Source organism: Macaca nemestrina, chromosome 14 (genome assembly GCF_043159975.1).
Source record: "Macaca nemestrina isolate mMacNem1 chromosome 14, mMacNem.hap1, whole genome shotgun sequence".
NCBI classification, from domain to species: domain Eukaryota; kingdom Metazoa; phylum Chordata; class Mammalia; order Primates; family Cercopithecidae; genus Macaca; species Macaca nemestrina.
Window position 1 is genome coordinate 18,428,392 of NC_092138.1, and position 18,975 is coordinate 18,447,366.

At 39.5% G+C, this 18,975-nt stretch overlaps 1 protein-coding gene across 19 annotated transcripts in view; it reads right to left on the reverse strand.

Annotated features, from left to right (window-relative positions):
• Positions 1-18,975, reverse strand: part of LOC105498726 (TLE family member 4, transcriptional corepressor) — a 155,371-nt gene that overhangs the window by 116,525 nt on the left and 19,871 nt on the right. Inside the window, exon 1 of one of the 19 annotated variants that reach the window (XM_011771020.3) lies at positions 5,696-5,837. The exons of the other annotated variants lie outside the window; for them this stretch is intronic. The gene's annotated coding sequence lies outside the window, so the exon portion shown is untranslated. Of the gene's footprint in view, positions 1-5,695; positions 5,838-18,975 lie in introns of those variants that run through there. 19 annotated transcript variants of the gene reach the window in all.

The window sequence follows — 18,975 nt, forward strand, 5'->3', positions numbered from 1 at the left end:
AAACTGAGTCTAATATAATGGCGTGGGGCCCAAACTCCTTTTCCAGCACAGCCATTAAAGGATGTAGGTTATTGCTGTTGTCACCATTGATATTTGTCATTGTAATGTAATTAGGGCCCTAAAATGATGCATTACAGCCCTTGGCACAGCTTCTATTAAAATCTTTTCTTCTGCTCACTGAACTGCGACCTGCTTTCTGATGAATAACAGACAGACAGCTTTAGGGTAAGGAGCAGATTCATCAAAGAAGTATTTTTCAGCTTTGGGGAAAGAAGGGAAAAAAGGCAACCTAGGAGGAAAAGCAATAGGGGAGGAAAAACCACAACACACATTTGAATTTCATCTGACCATTTGAAATTCTGATTGCATCTGATGAATCTTGCTTAGACAATATATTCCCAGTATTTGAATCACATGGTTAATCAGGGCTCTAATCTGCTATCCATCAGGCTACACCAGTACTGTTAGCTTCCAATCAAATTTATAGGTGATGGGGGTCATGCATCCCTGAGCCAGTACATTCACAGATAGCCCATTTAAACAGGCAGGGATTCTGAAATATTGCTGTTAGGGTTACTAGATATTATAATGGTATTTGATGCTTTATGGACACTGCTCAACTATTGCCTTTAGATGCCCATGATATTCCAAAATAGCATTAATAGCACCAATAAAAGGACAATTGTTCATGTCAAAATGTTAACAAAAAGATCGTACAGGCAGTCACACTTTGTCAAACACATTAACAATTTTTGACAATTCCATTATACCTTCCCTATCAAGATATTCACTTAAAAACCAATAAAGGTTGCAGATGTATTTTCCTGCCCTCAACTCACTACCATTCTATTTCCTCTCTCTCAAAATTTCCCACCTTTACACGATTCTCCAACAAAAAAAAAAATCAATAAAATAAAAGTGATCACCATCCCTGCTAAAGAAAACCTTGGTTTGGGTAAAATATCTCAGAAAAACGTAATGACAAAAAAGGCATTCTATGAAAATCCCTTGGCTATGCACTCAACACCTGACATGTGAATGTCAACAGGCTAACTCTACAGTACTGATGGACAAGTGGCCTAGGAGCATGACCAGGTAGTAACAAAACAGGGAAATACAGAAAAGAATATTTTATATTTTATTTCTTCATACTCCAACACTCAAGAATCACTGGAAAATGTATCAACTATCTTACACCATGGGAAAGTGATGTCATACATTGAAAAGAAAGCTGTAACTCAATCACTAGGTTAAAAAGTAACAAATACTAAAGCACACAATACCAAATACATATTTCCCTTATCACGTAACAAATTTTACTAATCATTTAAGAGACAAAAACTTAGTTGACCCTATACTTGAATTTAACTACATTCCCTGAAATAGATCTGATACAATAATCTGATTTTTATTTGGATCATTTTCAGCCTATATGATTTCCTTAAAGAGACACAAATCTTATTTTAAAAACATAATAAACTTGGGTGAAAGTACCAATAGCTTTATTTTACTAATCAAAGGGATATATCAAAAGCAATTGTTGATTTTAAAAATTGTTTCATGCGTTTGTCTCTCATCAAAATAGGAACAACATTACTACGTATGTATTGTTGAAATAAAACAGAATAACAAAGTGTTAATAGGAAACCATTTCAGCAGCTAACTTAAAGCAATTACAGTTTTGGGAAACATTCCTGAAGAAAAACATTTTACCATTAGTTTTCAACACAGCAGTTTCTTGCCAAACTTTTTAAAAGATGAAACTGTTTATTTTATTAAATGTTTATCAAGAACATACATTCATCCACTTTTATATCAACATTTTTATAAAGGTGACAAATAAGTCCTACTTACCCTGACTGAAATGCTTTTTGGAATAAACACAAATAAATCTTGCAACCCTATCACTTCACTTCACCACTAGAGAACAAAGACTGCAATTCTTTAAAATTTCAATCAGAAAATATCTTGATTTGTTCCAAATTTTCTAAAGAAACTGTACAACTTCTGAAACTGATCTTGCCTGACCCTAGATTAAAAAGTCAGAGGACTAATGAGAAATTCTTTCTAACTTAAAATCCAGACTAAACGTAAGGAAAAATGTTCAAGTACTATTGCTCTAAACTGACAACTCCATTTTTACCTTATCAAAAATCAATTTTACAAAAGTGTTAATAACATGTAACACATAAAACTAATCTTAGCTATTAACTCCTATTCAATATAGTGTTGGAAGTTCTGGCCAGGGCAATCAGGCAAGAGAAAGAAATGAAGGGTATTCAATTAGGAAAAGAGGAAGTCAAATTGTCTCTGTTTGCAGATGATAGGATTGTATATTTAGAAAACCCCATCGTCTCAGCCCAAAATTTCCTTAAGCTAATAAGCAACTTCAGCAAAGTCTCAGGAAACAAAATCGGTGTGCAAAAATCACAAGCATTCGTATACACCAATAATAGACAGACAGCCAAATCATGAGTGAATTCCTATTCACAATTACTACAAAGAGAATAAAATACATAGGACTCCAACTTACAAGGGATGTGAAGAACCTCCTCAAGGAGAACTACAAACCATTGCTCAACAAAATAAAAGAGGACACAAACAAATGAAAGAACATTCCATGTTCATGGATGGGAAGAATCACTATCGTGAAAATGGCCATACTGCCCAAGGAAATTTATAGATTCAATGTCATCCCCATCAAGCTACCAATGACTTTCTTCACAGAATTGGAAAAAACTACTTTAAAGTTCATATGGAACCAAAAAAGAGCCCGCATTGCCAAGACAATCCTAAGCAAAAAGAATAAAACTGCAGGTACCACGCTACCTGATTTCAAACTATACTACAAGGCTACAGTAACCAAAACAGCATGATACAGGTACCAAAACAGATATATAGACCAATGGAACAGAACAGAGCCCTCAGAAATAACACCACACATCTACAATCATCTGATCTTTGAGAAACCTGACAAAAACAAGCAATGGGAAAGGGATTCCCCATTTAATAAACGGTGCTGAGAAAACTGGCTAGCCATATGTAGAAAGCTGAAACTGGATCCTTTCCTTACACTGCATACAAAAATTAACTCAAGATGGATGAAAGACTTAAATTTAAGACCTAACACCATAAAAACCCCAGAAGAAACCCGAGGCAATACCATTCAGAACATAGGCATGGGCAAAGACTTCATGACTAAAACACCAGAAGCAATGGCAACAAAAGCCAAAATAGACCTCTAATTAAACTAAAGAGCTTCTACAAACCAAAAGAAACTATAATCAGAGTGAACAGGCAACCTACAGAATGGGAGAAAATATTTGCAATCTACCTATCTGACAAAGGGCTAATACCCAGAATCTACAAAGAACTTAAATTTACAAGAAAAAAACAACCCCATCTAAAAGTGGGCAAAGGATATGAACAGACACTTCTCAAAAGAAGACATTTATGCAGCCAGCAGACATATGAAAAAATGCTCATCATCACTGGTCATCAGAGAAATGCAAATCAAAACCACAGTGAGATACCATCTCACGCCAGTTAGAATGGGGATCATCAAAAACTCAGGAAACAACAGAGGCTGGAGACGATGTGAAGAAATAGGAAGGCTTTTACACTGTTGGTGAGAGTGTAAATTAGTTCAACCATCGTGGAAGACAATGTGGCAATTCCTCAAGGATCTAGAACCAGCAATACCATTTGACCCAGTGATCCCATTACTGGACACATGCACAAATATGTCTGTTGAGGCACTATTCACAAAAGCAAAGACTTGGAACCAACCCAAATGTCCATCAGTGATAGACTGGATTAAGAAAATGTGGCATCTATACATCATGGAATACTATGCAGCCGTAAAAAAGGACAAATTCATGTCCTTTGCAGAGACATGGATGAAACTGGAAACCATCATTCTAAGCAAACTATCACAAGGACAGAAAACCAAACACTGCATATTCTCACTCATAGGTGGAAGTTGAACAACGAGAACACATGGACACGGGGCGGTGGGGGGAACATTACACACTAGGGCCTGTTGGGGAGTTGGGGGCTGGGGGAGGGATAGCATTAGGAGAAATACCTAATGTAAATGACGAGTTGATGATTGCCGCAAACCAACATGGCACATGTATACATAGGTAACAAGCCTGCACGTTGTGCAAACGTACCCTAGAAATTAAAGTATAGCTGGGCGCGGTGGCTCACGCCTGTAATCCCAGCACTTTGGGAGGCCGAGGCGGGCGGATCACCAGGTCAGGAGATCGAGACCATCCTGGCTAATACGGTGAAACCCGTCTCTACTAAAAATACAAAAAATTAGCCGAGCGTGGTGGTGCGTGCCTGTAGTCCCAGCTACTTGGAGGCTGAGGTAGGAGAATGGCGTGAACCTGGGAGGCGGAGCTTGCAGTGAGCCGAGATCGTGCCACTGCACTCCAGCCTGGGCAACGAAGCGAGACTCCGTCTCAAAAAAAAAAAAAAAAAAAGAAAGAAATTAAAGTATAAAAAAAGAAAATAAAAATAAATAAAAAACACTGATCTTAGGTATTAAAAAAAAAAAAAAAAAAAAAGCCTCACTGGAATAAAGCTTAAAGATTTAGACCGAAGATATTGTCAGTATTGCTAGCAAGCTGGTAAAACCACATGCCTAAGCTTTATTTGTTTGAGTGCTTATTTTGTTAAAAAAGAAAGAAAGAAAGAAAGAAAAACTACTACTACTTAATAAAGCAATAAAACAAAGTGATAACGTTATAAGAATTGATTTAATAGGCCATCTATCAGTTTCCTAAAGGACTTTAAAACTAAGACTTGCTGTTTTTAAAAGCTCTGCCCATCCTACTTACTCCCATGAGAAAAGGATACTGTCTATAACAGGGTAGTCAATTTGTATCATCTTAAACGATGTGAAAGTGTCGATATTGAACCTTTTTTCACAACCCCCATACCTCCCTTCCACTGCTTCCCCCAGGGAGTTTAACCAAAACAATGATTTTACTAATGATGATACCACCAGCAATGTCAATGTGGTTTACGTGTTGAACTCATATTTATGCTATTTTACTGCATGTTAAGTGTGCTTTAAAGTACCCTATGTGTGGTTCAGTTAACTGAATATTCTCAAATGTCCCATTTATTTGTCCTAACAAGATACATGGGGCTACTGTTTGTGTTGCTCACGTGGGAATACACAGAACAAAGTCCTTGAAGAGAATCAGGGTGTGCCTACATTTCATGGAACTATTCCAATCTATCCCCAGAGCTAAAGCTATATTTTACTGAAGCATTTTTACAATGGTAAAAAAAAAAAAAAAAAAGCCCCTCTTTTTCCTCCCACCATGTGAGCTTTCTAGAGGTATATCTTTAAGAGAAATCCTAGATAGGTGCCTATCCACCTACATGCATCTTCCGGGCTCTAGTTACTGTGTTTAAATACTGCTATAAGGTTAAGAGTGATCGAGAGATAAATTATCAAGGTTGAGAATGACGATCATTGTGCCAGACGTCCAATTACTTGTACAAGGTCAAATCATTTCAGTTCTCAAGTCTGGAAAACACTGTAACCAATGTTACCATGGTTATACTCAGTTCCACCAGAGGGGAGAGGCAGGGAAAATGGAAAGAAAGGATGGGAGGGAAAAGTGGGATGTCAGTGGGAGTAGGGAAAGAAAATTACTTTCTCTAGAGGGCTTACCTTCAGCCTGCACAGAACAAGGTGGAACCGGTCAGAGAACCTGATTACTCTGATTACTAAGACACCCAAGTTCTACGAATAGTTCTTTCCTCAGCCAGTGTGTCAGAGCAAGCCTTGCCAGCTGCCTGCTTTACATTTTACTTCTCTTCTCTCTCCCTCCCCTCCTCCTCTTCTTCCTCCTCCTCCTTTTCTCTCTCTCTCTCACAACTTCCTCTTTCCTACTGACATAAATAAATGTACGGTTGTCTTTTAATGCTGAGTTACAATTAACCTTTTCCATACTTAGCCACAGTAGAGGGAAGAAAATACGCCTTGTGCCCACAGTAAATGGAGATCATTCATCTTGATTTTTCCCAACATGGTATGTGTGATCAAAATGATGTGAGAAATACCTAAAGACAAAGGAATTTTGGATATAGGAATAAAACAAAACAAAACAAGACTAATCGTCCTTAGTTCTCATCAAGGATGCCTATCTCCAGGGAAAGAAGCCACCTTTTATACAGAGCGCCATGCTCTCTATTTTTTGGTCTTTCCTCTCAGGCAAGCCTAAAGCATCCTCGTCTGTTTACTTCTTTTCTCTGTTTTTCAAGAAACCTCCATCTATCTTGCATTTCTCAGTATTTTCTTTCCTCTTCTTCCAATTCTAGCATATGGCCTCTAGTGGTTTCTTCTCCCTCCTCCCAATTATATAAAATTTCAATTCTTTGAAGCTGTCACTACCAAAACATCCTTACAATCCCTTTGTTTTCTCACTATGAGTTGCCACTCCTATCAAAATCCAAGTTTTGGCCTTTTCCTGTTTACTGAGATACCGCTCTGCCATTACCCTTCCACTACACTTCCAGGTGCAGGCACAGTCAGCAAGTGAATAAATGGGCCCTGGCCTGGCTAGAGCAGAGGGCACAGCAAGGAACGAGGAGACAGTCCCTCTTCCTAGCATTTGTACTTGCTCCTCCCTCTACCTCACCTTCCCCAGATCTTCCCATGGCTCATCTCCACCCATCATTTAAGTCTCAGGACTTAATAGGAGACTCCCTCCAATGCCTTAATGGGAGACTCCCTCCAATGCCTTCACTTACCATCCTCAATTACTCCCTCTCCTCCCACATTCTGGCCCATTACAGTTTTGTCTTCTCCTGACAGCATTTGTAATCATCTGAAATTACCTCATATATATTTTTGTTTACATGGACTAGACTAGTGCTTCTCTAACTGTAATGCACATACTAATCACCTGGAAATGTTAAAATCCAAATTGGAAAAGGGCCTCAGAATCTACTTCTAACAAACTTTAAGGTGATGCTGAAAATGCTGGTCCACAGACCAGACCCCTAGGAGTAAGGTTCTAAAGAATGTAGGCTCCATGGCAGATAGCCTTGTCGTACAGCCCCAGTGGCTGCTACGTCAAAGACACTCAATATGCTTTTGTTGAATAAATAGAAGAAACTACAGTTTAGGTGGTTAGAATCTCATGAATTCTTTTGCGGGCATGCTAAAATTGTTTGGGAATACAGACATACACAAGAGATATTGTGAATTCGGTTCCAGATCACGACAATAAAGTGAATGTTACAATAAAGCGAGTCACACAAATTTTTTGGTTTCCCAGTGCATGTATGTACTACAGTACAGTACAAACATAACTTTTATAGTTTAAGTGTGAAGTAGCATTATGTCTTTTAAAAAAAACATATATAGAACACCATAATTTAAAAATACTTTACTGATAGAAAATGCTAACCATCATCTGAGCTTTCAGTGAGCCATGATCTTTTTGCTGACAGAGGGTCTTCGCTCAATACTGACGGCTAATCAGGGAGGTGGTTGCTTAAAGTTGGAGGGCTATGACATTTTCTCAAAAACAGACAATAATTAAGCTTGTTAGCACTGAGCGTCTCTTCCTTCCCAAAGAACTTCTCTGTAGTATGGGATGCTGTTTGACAGCATTTTACTCACAGAATTTCTTTGAAATTTCAGAGGAGTCAATCCTTTCAAACTCTGCCACTGCTTTATCAACCAAGTTGATGTAATATTCAAATTCTTTGTGGTCATTTCAACAGTGTTCATAGCATCTTCACCAGAAGTATATTCAATCTCAAGAAACTACTTTCTTTGCTCATCCATAAGCAGCAGCTTCTCATCCATTCAAGTTTTATCATGAGATTGCAGCAATTCAGTCACATCTTCAAGGTCCAACCCCAAAGACCATCCTCAGGGTCTCCAAAGGCATCCACAAGGATTGGAATCAACTTCTTCCAAATTCTTATTAATGTTGGTATTTTGACCTCCTCCCATGAACCACAAACGTTCTTAATGACATCTAGAATGGCTAATCCTTTCCAGAAGGTTTTCAATTTACCTTGCTCAGATTCACCAGAAGAATCATTATCTATGGCAGCTACAGCCTTACAAAATGTATTTCTTATATAGTAAATCTTAAAAGATCCATGGGCTACAGAATGGATGCTGTATTAGCAGGCATGAAAACACTAATCTCCTTATACATCTCCATCAGAGCTCTTGGGTGACTAGGTACACCAATAGTAGGCAGTAATATTTTGAAAGAAATCGTTTTTTCTGAGCAGTGGGTCTCAACAATGGGATTAAAATATTCAGTAAACCATGCTATAAACAGATGTGCTGTTGTCTAAGCTTTGTAGTTCCATTTATAGAACACAGGCAGGGTAGATTCAGCATAATTCTTAAAGGCCCTAGGATTTTTGGAATGATAAATGAGCATGGGCTTCAAGTTAAAGTCACCAGCTGCATTAGTTACATAGCAAGGGAGTCTATCCTTTGCAGATTTGAAGTCAGTCACTGACATCTCTTCTCTAGCTATGAAAGTCCTAGATGGCATCTTCTTCCAATAGAAGGCTGTCTTATCCACACTGTAAATCTGTTGTTTGGCGTAGCCACCTTCATCAATGATCTTAGCTAGATCTTCCAGATAACTTGCTGCAGATTCCACATCAGTACTTGCTGCTTCACTTTGCACTTTCACGTTATGGAGATGGTTTCTTTCATTAAACCCAATGAACCCACCTCTGCTAGCTTCAAACCTTCCTTCTGCAGCTTTCTCACCTCTCTTGGCCTTCACAGAATTGAAGAGAGTGAGGGGTTTTGCTCTGGATTAGGCTTTGGCTTAAGGGAATGTCATGGCTGGTTTGAGCTTCTATCCAGACCACTAAAACTATCCCTAAGTCAGCAATAAGGCTGTTTCATTTTCTTACCACTGGAGTAGCACTTTTAATTTCCTTTAACTTCTTTTCATTTGCATTTGCATTTATAACTTGGCTGTTGAGCACAATACACCTAGCTTTTGGCTCATCAGCTTTTGACATGTCTTCCACTCTAAGGTTAATCATCTCTAGATTTTGATTTAAAATGAGAGATGTGAGACTCTTCCTCGCATTTGAACACTTAGAGGCCCTCCTGTGTAAGGTTATTAATTGACCTATTTCAATACTGTTGTCTCAGAGAATGGGGAAGCCTGAGGAGAGGGAAAGAAGGGGGAATAGCACGAAGCAGTAAGAACACATACATTAATTAAGTTTGCTGTCTGACGGGGACTCAGTTCACGTTACTCTAAAACTATTACAATAGTAACATTAAAGATCACTAACCACAAATCACGTAACAGATAAAGTAATAATGAGAAGGTTTGAAATATTGTGAGTTACCAAAATGTGACATAGAGACATGAAGTGAGCACAGGCTATTGGAAGAACGGCTCCACTCAGGGTTGCTACAGCCTTCAATTTGTGAAAAACACAGTTTCTGTGAAGCACAATAAAGCAAGGCCCAGTAAAACGAGGTATGCCTGTAGCTAAAGCACATTAATATATCAACCACAAAGGAATATCTATCCAGAAAACCTGCTTAAATTCTGATATGGTTTATTTAGCTTCCCATCACACATCTTTTCTGGCATTTAGGATACCACGCTATTCAAAAGAATAATAAATTATCATAGTGTGCAACAAAAGGAAATGCAAATTCATTCTGGACAATTCCTAACAGGTGAATAAATGATTAAAGTTTCCTATCTGAAACCTTGGCAAAATATGTGTTTTAAAGATTATTTTAAAATATAATAAAGGAAATGCAGCTTAACCTCCTTCTTGAGATTATTTATACCAGATTGCTCATCACCAGACCCACTGAACTGAGGAATTTGTTAGACAGCACCCTGGGAGCGCACCTTGTGTACACCGTTCATGAGAAATCTCTACAATGTTATCTCGAGTGCACCAACTTGATGATTTTAATAGCCCAAGGAAAGGGCCTACTCATGCGACAGCATCACTAGGTTCACAGGAAGTAAAAGGACAGTTCCGAATAATTCAAGGTGTGGTGGTGGAGCTCAGGAATTATACACACTACAATGTGTAGATGAGTTCACACTTATTAACCTTGTTCAAAACAAGACAGTTAGAGCCAGGCTTGGGGAGCCATGGGCACAGCTGCAGCAGGAGGACCCCTAGAGAGAACAGGCTATTCAGATCCCTTCCGAACAAGGTCCAAGAGTTGCTGCAGCATCACATGCTGAGCAGCAGGCAACCGAACCTGGGATTCCACGTATGGATTCTGATACACAAACTGCCTCCCCACTGTCCCTGACAAACCTGTCTGGACACTCTCACACTGCAGGAGGGTTTTAATTATTAGGAAGCTTTTACTTAAACTAATTCCTTGGCTGTTTCTGTGTGTTTTTGTTGTTGGAGTGGTGTACTGCACACAAAGTCCACTACCATTCACTGATTGCTCACTCCAGCTCCTTCAATGGCTGGGGGAAGCCACCTGAGACAGGCTGAGAAATTAGAAAAAAGAAGTCCCCGACCACAGACTGAAACCTCTCTATCATCAGAAAAATAATAGCATTTTCCCTATAATCAGGCTCACATCTACTTTTGTTTGTTTTCTTCTTTTTTAATACTTGACTAGGCAGGTTGAGAAAATTAAAGGTAAAGGAAACTATTGTGTTCCTATATTCCTAGTTACTTTTAAAATGTACTTCAGGTAGCTTTTAAATTAAATTCTGTAGGCAGTTTAAAATATTTAAACAAGTGTACCTTAGAAAAAGCCTAAACCACGAATGTATTACTGCCTTTTTGCCCATTCAACAAATACTTATTAAATATCTACTTAATAAGTATTTTATTACTTGTCAGGACTATTGTAGGTGAATGAAGACAGAGGGGTGAACTAGACCAGCAAGTCCCTACCGTCAGGGAGCTCCCATCATAGGTGGAGGGAGACAGAAGCACACATACAAGTATATAAAGAGGAATTTCAGACACTGAGAAGTGCTATGAAGACAAAATAGGGGGTCTAAGAGAGAGCCCTGGGGTGGGAGGTGGGTCTGGTTTGGATGACATGATCAGGCAAGGACAAAGAAAGAAGCGACTCAAAAGTTGCGATGTGGCTAAACATAACATTTTCTACACCACATGTTGCATATGTTATTAACAAGTATTATACACATAAAGGAGTCCCTGATCAGATGACCCCACACACTGTGAAGAAAGTTAAACAGTTTTCTTTACTGTTGGATATCTCAGAGCCTTTCATTTGATAGTGTTCACCGTACATTTTTGGAAAGGAGCACATTAAAAGCAATTACGACTCAAGCTTCTTTGGCTTTGGGACCCTCTCTCCTCAAAATTCGGAGAGGAGACGATATTCCGTGGGAAACACTGAGCTCGTCAGTCGTTTCCAGCCCTGGCCTTACATCAGCATTACTAGTCCACCTTTCACAAACACCCACACCCAGGCCTCACTCCAGACCAATTAACTCACAATCTCCAAAGCCAGGACCCTGGTTTCAGTTTTTAAAGCTCCCCAGGTGATTCTAATGTGCAGGCAGGATTGAAAACCATTAAGCTAGAGCACGGGATGCATGCAATAAAAAACAGAGTGGAAAATAAGGACAGAAGGGGTTCACTGAGGTCAGACTGTGGAAGGTCCTGAATGCCACTCTAAGGGGTTTGAACTGTATTTAGACGGCAGTAAGGGCCCATCAAGGTCAATTCCTAGGAAAGTTATGATAAGTACCAGACAGGTCAAGACACCACAGTGCATTTCTGTCCTCCACCCACTTCTTGCCACTGATTATATTTAATACTGTGGACGGAAAGAAGAGATTTATAACCACAAAGCATACCACAAGAGGAAAGATGGAGGATGAAAGATAACTTCAGGATAGGAACAAAAGGAATTTCCAAAGCACCTCTGACGTAGGAAATTCAACAAGATGTTTTCAGTTACTGGCTCCTACTCTAAACTAGAAGCTGTGGTAGAAACAGCAGTTCTGAATGCAGAACTGATCTGAACTCTTGAGGTGTTTATAATTTAGTTGGGGGAAGATCAAATATAAATAAACACAATAACAAACGCCATGTGTTAAGTGCCCTAGGTACTACCCAGAGGAGCCCTGGAAATCTAAGAGTGAGGAGGGGAAGAAAACCCTTCTGGCTTTGGGGATAGAGTAATGTGAGCCATATTAACTTCATAACTTTCGATTATTGTCTGCTACTCTGCCATATACTGCGTTATAATCTGAAAAAAACAGTACAGGAACAAGATAGGACTCACAGAGCCTATAATCTAACAAATGAGACAGACATTGAAACAAATACAGAATGCAGGGTATTTTAAAATGCTTTTTAGAGGACTATTTCCCTGAGTAACTGAGAGTGAAATGAGTCTGACACACAAAGGAGAAGGGGGCAGAGAAAAGGGTAAGACCATTCCCAACAAAGCCTGCCATACCAGCACGTGACACTGACATTCAAAGAAAAAAGTGAAAGGGGTAGTATCAGTACAAGGTGAAGGTGGAGAAGTAGATCCAAAAGAACCTAGTGGACCAGGATCATCTTTATCCAGGACATACTAGTTAGGAGGCTATTGCATTACTCATGGTGAGTGTTTTTGTTTTTTTTTTTTTTTGAGACAGAGTCTCGCTCTATCACCCAGGCTGGAGTGCAGTGGCACGATCTCAGCTCACTGCAACCTCCACTTCCTGGGTTGCAGCAATTCTCCTGCCTCAGACTCCCAAGCAGCTGAGATTACTGAGATTACAGGTGCATGCCACCACGCCTGGGTAATTTTTTTTTTTTTTTTTTTTTTTTTAGTAGAGACAGGGTTTCACCGTGTTAGCCAGGATAGTCTCGATCTCCTGACCTCGTGATCCGCCTGCCTCTGCCTCCCAAAGTGCTGGGATTACAGGCGTGAGCCACCGCGCCAGGCCAGTGAGTCCTTTTAAATATGGTGGCCAAGGGTGTTCACCATCCTAACATTAATGGAACGCTTGCTCTGTGTCACATATTTCACTTAATGTTCAGAACAATTTTAAGAGGATTATTCTCGTCCCCATTTTACAGATGAAGTCAAAGAAGAGAAAAGTGGTTAATTTACCATGATCACATAGCTGGAGAAAGGTAAACAAATGCAGGAGTAACTGGGAGCTGACACCAGAAGACCTCATGTTTGACTGGGTGTGGCTAAAGAATGAGAGAGCAGGAGAATAATCAGCTGCCTCTCTGGGTTTCTGGCTTGAGAAACTGGGTGGATGGTGGTGGCGTTTCCTCAGATAGGAATCACTAAGTGGGCTTGTGAGGGACTATGTCATTTCGGGACCTGTTGAGTTTAAGTATCTATAAGACATTCAAGGCAAATGAGGACATACAATGGTCTCAGGGGAAGGGTCTAGGGTAGTAAAAAAAAAAACCCTGAGATTCATCTACTCAGAGTGAATAAAATTACCTAAATAAAAGGGCAAAGCAAGCAGAGAAGAGGTCAGAGCCATATTGGGAATAATGGCAGGATTTTCCAGGGGCAGAGAAGGGCCCCTAAAAAATGACCCGACACCAAAACATAGATATAGAAGTAGACCGGGAGGTCCAGCAAGCCCAGATAAGGGAATAGAGAAGGCAAAGGCTGTAGGCAGAAAGCCTGGAGACCACCATAACCTCTAGTATGACAACAAGGTCTGATGGTCAGTGATGGTGACCGTGGTTGAGAGTAAGGACAGCAGGCAGGCTGCACATGGAGAGCTAGTGGATTTATGTGGCTTCACTAGATTAGACAACCAGGGGAGTACGGAATCGATGACTCCAGTGCATAAAACCTGGATGATAGGGTGCTTCCTACCGTTCACTAAAACAGGGAAATCACAGGCTTGTGTCAAGGTTGGTTTAGGGGACAATTATGGAAAGGCACGGGAAGAATTCAGAATGAAGTGACAAAACATTCTGAAAGAACACCAAATATTTTGAACAATACAGCTGTGCAGTCCCAAATCCTAATGTGACTCTAATTTCTAGTCTAGCTAAACCATGACTTTGATAAGCAAACTCCAAAATGATTCTGGACTCCATTTCTATAATCATGAAATGGGAAGAATGGCTGCCCCATATCTGGTTGGCAGAAATATTTATGAGGGTAGGCTTACGAATAAAATCCCTTAAAGTAAGCAGTTCTAAGACAGAATTGAGATTAGATAGTGCTACAAATTGAGTGGCTGTATTGTTAGGTATCGATTCAAGCTTAGGGCCCTTTCTGTCTCTCAATTAAGAAAGCATCCCTTGCTAATTTATACTACACAGGGGAAGGGCTGCAAGGACCATGAGGCGGCTAGGGAACAGATCTAAAGTGGGATGGGGATGCCAGACTCACTGGCACAGTGGCAGAAGACACGTGCCACCTCACTGATTGGAAGGAGTGAGCTCACAGGCCTAGCCCCAGAAAATTTGCTTGTTTTCTACTTTTCTTGCACTTTGACCCAGAAAAGACATTCTCAGTATTTATGTTTTGCTACTGGTGAAGGATCTCCCTTCCTCTTTTCTTGGTGAACAGATAGTTGCCCTAGCTGCAGTGAATTTTATAAATAGTAGTAAAGAATAAAGAATATCACCAGGCAGGGGGAGGGGAGGCAGGCTTAATTTTAAAGCTTCTCAGACAATAACATGGTCCTGAAATTTAAGACTACAGAATAAAAATTCTTCGTGACGTATAGAAGTATGTTATCTTCAATTAAGTAGATGGTAAAAAATGAAAAACAAAAATTATCTCAGAGAATTTAGAAGCACTCAGAAGAATTTAAACAAGTTTTGCATTAACCAAAGCACAAACTGCAGTGCTTCTTACAGCTTCAATAAGAAGCTACTACTTGTGAACCTGTGTTAACTGCCTTGGACTTAACTATGCTACGTACATTCATACCACCTTGAATTTGATTCTTACCTTTAATCTAACATGCCTTTAAATTTACTTTTTTATTTTTTAGGTTACACTTTATGAACTTCCACTTCAGTCTATTCTTAAAGAATAACATAACCTGATACAACTTTTGACTGATTAAGTATTCTAAAGCAGGAAAGTAGCTCGTTCCCAGATTGTTACCGATCAGCCAAAAGATTCTGGTTAACTACGTTTAGTTCAATGGAGTTTTTGTTTTGTTTTTTAAAGATGAAGACATTCTCTATGAAGAAAACAGTGAGTTAATTTTTGCACAAGTAACAAATACCTTATCTCATTCACCCATCTTTAAGAAATAGTTCACAGACCTGCACCAGTCCGCAGACCACTCTCTGAGTGTCACTACTCCGAAGCAACATTCCTCAATCGCAAACTATAATTTCTTACTGCCTTAGACTTTAGGTGATAGGTATGTTCCTCCAAGGTAACCAAATTCTCCAACACAGCCCTAAGAAATGGAGCATTCCTTAACCTCTTCCCTGGTTTACTTACAGAACCCAAGTGTCTACAGTTGCAAAAACTACTTAAGGGTGGGTGAAGGCTCAGAATATCAGTTCTTCAGACACCACCATTCAGGAGTCTTTCCACTCGGCCATGATGCCGGCCACTGAGAGGATGAGTTGCAGCAAACAAAAAGAAAGAACCACAAACTATAAATAGTATTTTCTTATTTCTAAAAACAATTGCTAAGTGATAGGGTTAAAGTATAGAGTTAAAAAATGTTACAGCTTAAGTATGCTTGAGTTTTGAGTAAGTTGGAGTTGGACTTTTGCTCCCTTAAACTTAACGCTTAATAAATTTTCTGCAAAGAATGTACATGCATGAGAAGAAAAATAAAACAAAATGCACTCATGATTCTTTTTGCCCATGTACCCCAAAATATTAAGAGGTCAATATGGAGAGGGAACCTGTTGAAGAGACGAAAGGAGACAATACAAAAGCGTAAGTACCTGTTGAAGTGGAGTGAACTAAGATAAGAAGAAATGAAAACCCTCTTCTCTACAGTAAATGTAACAACCCACCAGCCACCAGCTAGAGCTGTCAGGCTGTCTAAAGCAAGGTACTATTAAAATGACTTCAATATGAGGTGTTGTTTCAAAGATGCATGAATCTCCCAAAACAGAAAAAAAGAAAAAAAAAAAATGCATGAGTCTGGATGCAGCTTAAGCAATGAGAGGTTATGCAGATAAGATAATACACTATCAATCTTAACATACTAAATGTGGGATATCACTCAGGCAGCACACAGACTCCCACGAACTATATAAACTATACCATGGAGATATAATGTAGAAATGGAAGACATTTTGGAGATGTTTTGGCTCCTTGCTACTCAAAATGTGATCAGTGGACCAGCAGTATCAGTATCACCTGATCTTTCTGTTAGAAATGGAGAGTATCATGCACCAACCCAGACCTACAGAAACAGAATCTGATTTCAGCATGATCCCCAGTGATTTGTATGCACATAGAAGTTTGAGCAGCACTGCTCTAGTTCACTGGTCCTCAACCTTGCCGTACATCAAAATCACCTCTGTAGCTTTTAGAAAAATACTGATGCCTAAGACCCAGATTAGGGGGCTGGGAACCAACATGTTATAAAAAGTAAAAATCCAGTCCTAGACCCTTGTTTTACGGATGAGGAACTGAGACTCAGAAAAGTTAAAAGAAAAGTTAATTGGCTGGGTGCAGTGGCTCACACCTGTAACCCCAGCACCCTGGGAGGCTGAGGTGGGTGGATCACAAGGTCAGGAGTTCAAGACCAGCTTGGCCAACACAGTAAACCCTCCCTCTACTAAAAATACAAAAAGTTATCCTGGGGGCATGGTGGTGCGTGCCTGTAATCTCAGCTACTTGGGAGGCTAAGGCAGGAGAATCACTTGAACTTGGGAGGTGGAGGTTGCAGTGAGCCAAGATCACGCCACTGCACTGCAGCGTGGGCAACAGAGTGAGACTTCGTCTCAAAAATAGAAAAAAAAAAAGTTAAATAATTTACCAATGTCACAGGAAGTTACTGGCTGAATTATGGCTAGATTTTTAAAAATATTTAGGGTCATGTTGCCTATAAGAAGTCGAAGAAACTGTAAAGTTACCAATAAGTCAACAATAATTTTAAAGATCTGGGGTTTCATTTTATCATTAATTTTTTGTGCTATATATTTTATGTATCACCCTTTGAACCTTGACTGGTATTTATTCATGAGGGGGACATGATCCCCATCAGACACAGCATATATGATGGAGACACAAGGATGCCTCTGCCTGGTCAGCAGTTGGAACTGTAGGAACAGCTGTAGGAACATGAGTGAGTTTTTCTTTTGCTTTCTAAAATTCATTGAATATTGTTTAATTTTCTTTAATACTATGTTTTTAGCAAAAATACAAAGCACTTCAAAACCATCTTTTAAAGGCCTCAATCTACCTTAGACTGAAAAGTCCAAGAACAAGGACAATCACTGTGCTCTGACTGTTTCGAGTTTCCAAGAGTACAGAACTGATCATTAGCACACCAAGAAACAAACTTTTGCCACAAATGCTGACCCTTTTGCTTGCTGATGATTATGTCATTAGATTCAAATTGCCTATAAATTAGTGCTAGATACATGGGTGTGTGGTAGGAGGTGTGGGTGGAATGAAGGAAATTAAAAGCTGTGGTCAGACTTGAAAAAAACATCCCATAAAGCAACGTATGTTTCTGACAGTTGAAACAGACTGCATGACAGACAGCAAAACCACATTTCGGTTTTTGTTTTTTTTTTGGAATAGATCTGTGGCTTTGTGCCACCAAACAATATTTTGGTTTACCAAAAATGTACTCTATGGCCTTTTTAATTTCATCTTAACTTTCCTTACTATCACTGCTGTTCTCATTCTACCAAGGGAGCTTAAGACAAGTGCCTAAAAGGGGTAAAGGTTGAAAATACAGAATATGCCTCACATTAGGGAGAAAAAAGAAGAAAATTAACCACATGCAAATAATTCGCATTGACTAAAGCATCTATTGTAATTTCAGTGTTCAGCTCATCAGGGACATAGTGAACAATGGGAATAATTATTTCTTTTGAAAGACAGTAGTTGCCCAAGACAATTATTGACTCAGCCTTATGTCTACATGAAATTTCTCAACTTAAAAAGGATATACAATCACTGATACCCAGAGTTGCTGGCCAAGTCATACAAGAAATAAAAAATAGAAGGAAGAATGACTGCAGCAAAGAGTTTCAATGATAAACGAATAATTTTGAGGATTCTGTACATACTTCTAATGTTAAAAATCCTTTACAGATGAAAAAGTTAAAAATAAATTGAATTTACAAATTTCATTATGTCTACATAAATGTAATGGCAGTAACCGAGCAAAATGACAGAAACTCTCTATTTCTGGCTGGGCGCAGTGGCTCACCCCTGTGATCCCAGCACTTTGGGAGGCTGAGGTGGGTCTTGAGCTCAGAAGTTTGAGATTAGCCTGGGTAACATGGCAAAACACAGTCTCTACCAAAAAACACAAAATTTAGTCGGGTGTGGTGATGAGCACCTTTAGTCCCAGCTACTCAGGAGGCTGAAGTGGGAGGATCACCTGAGCCCAGGAGGCTGAGGCTGCAGCGAGCCATGATCATACCACTGCACTCCAGCCTGGGCATCAGAGCGAGACCCCGCCTCAAAAAAAAAAAAAAAAAAAAAAAGAAGAAGAAGAAACTCTCTTCTATACTCCTACAAAGGTCAAATAGTTCAACCAAGGCACATGCCCGTAAAACACATGAGGTTCTTGGAAGGATTATAAATTTGGCAGGAGAGATGAAAGTAAGGAGATGATATGAAAGCAAAAGAAGCAACAAACTCATTCATTCCCTCCTCTTCCTTCTTTCACTCCCTCCTTCCTAGGCACCATACCTGGCAGCATTATCAACACCAAGTTCTTCCCTTCTAAAGTATCTTTTTTTTTAATCAATGAATGGTACCATGACTCTGTCCCTCTGCAGACATCAATGTCTTAGGGCCTTTCTCCTATGCATTTCCAT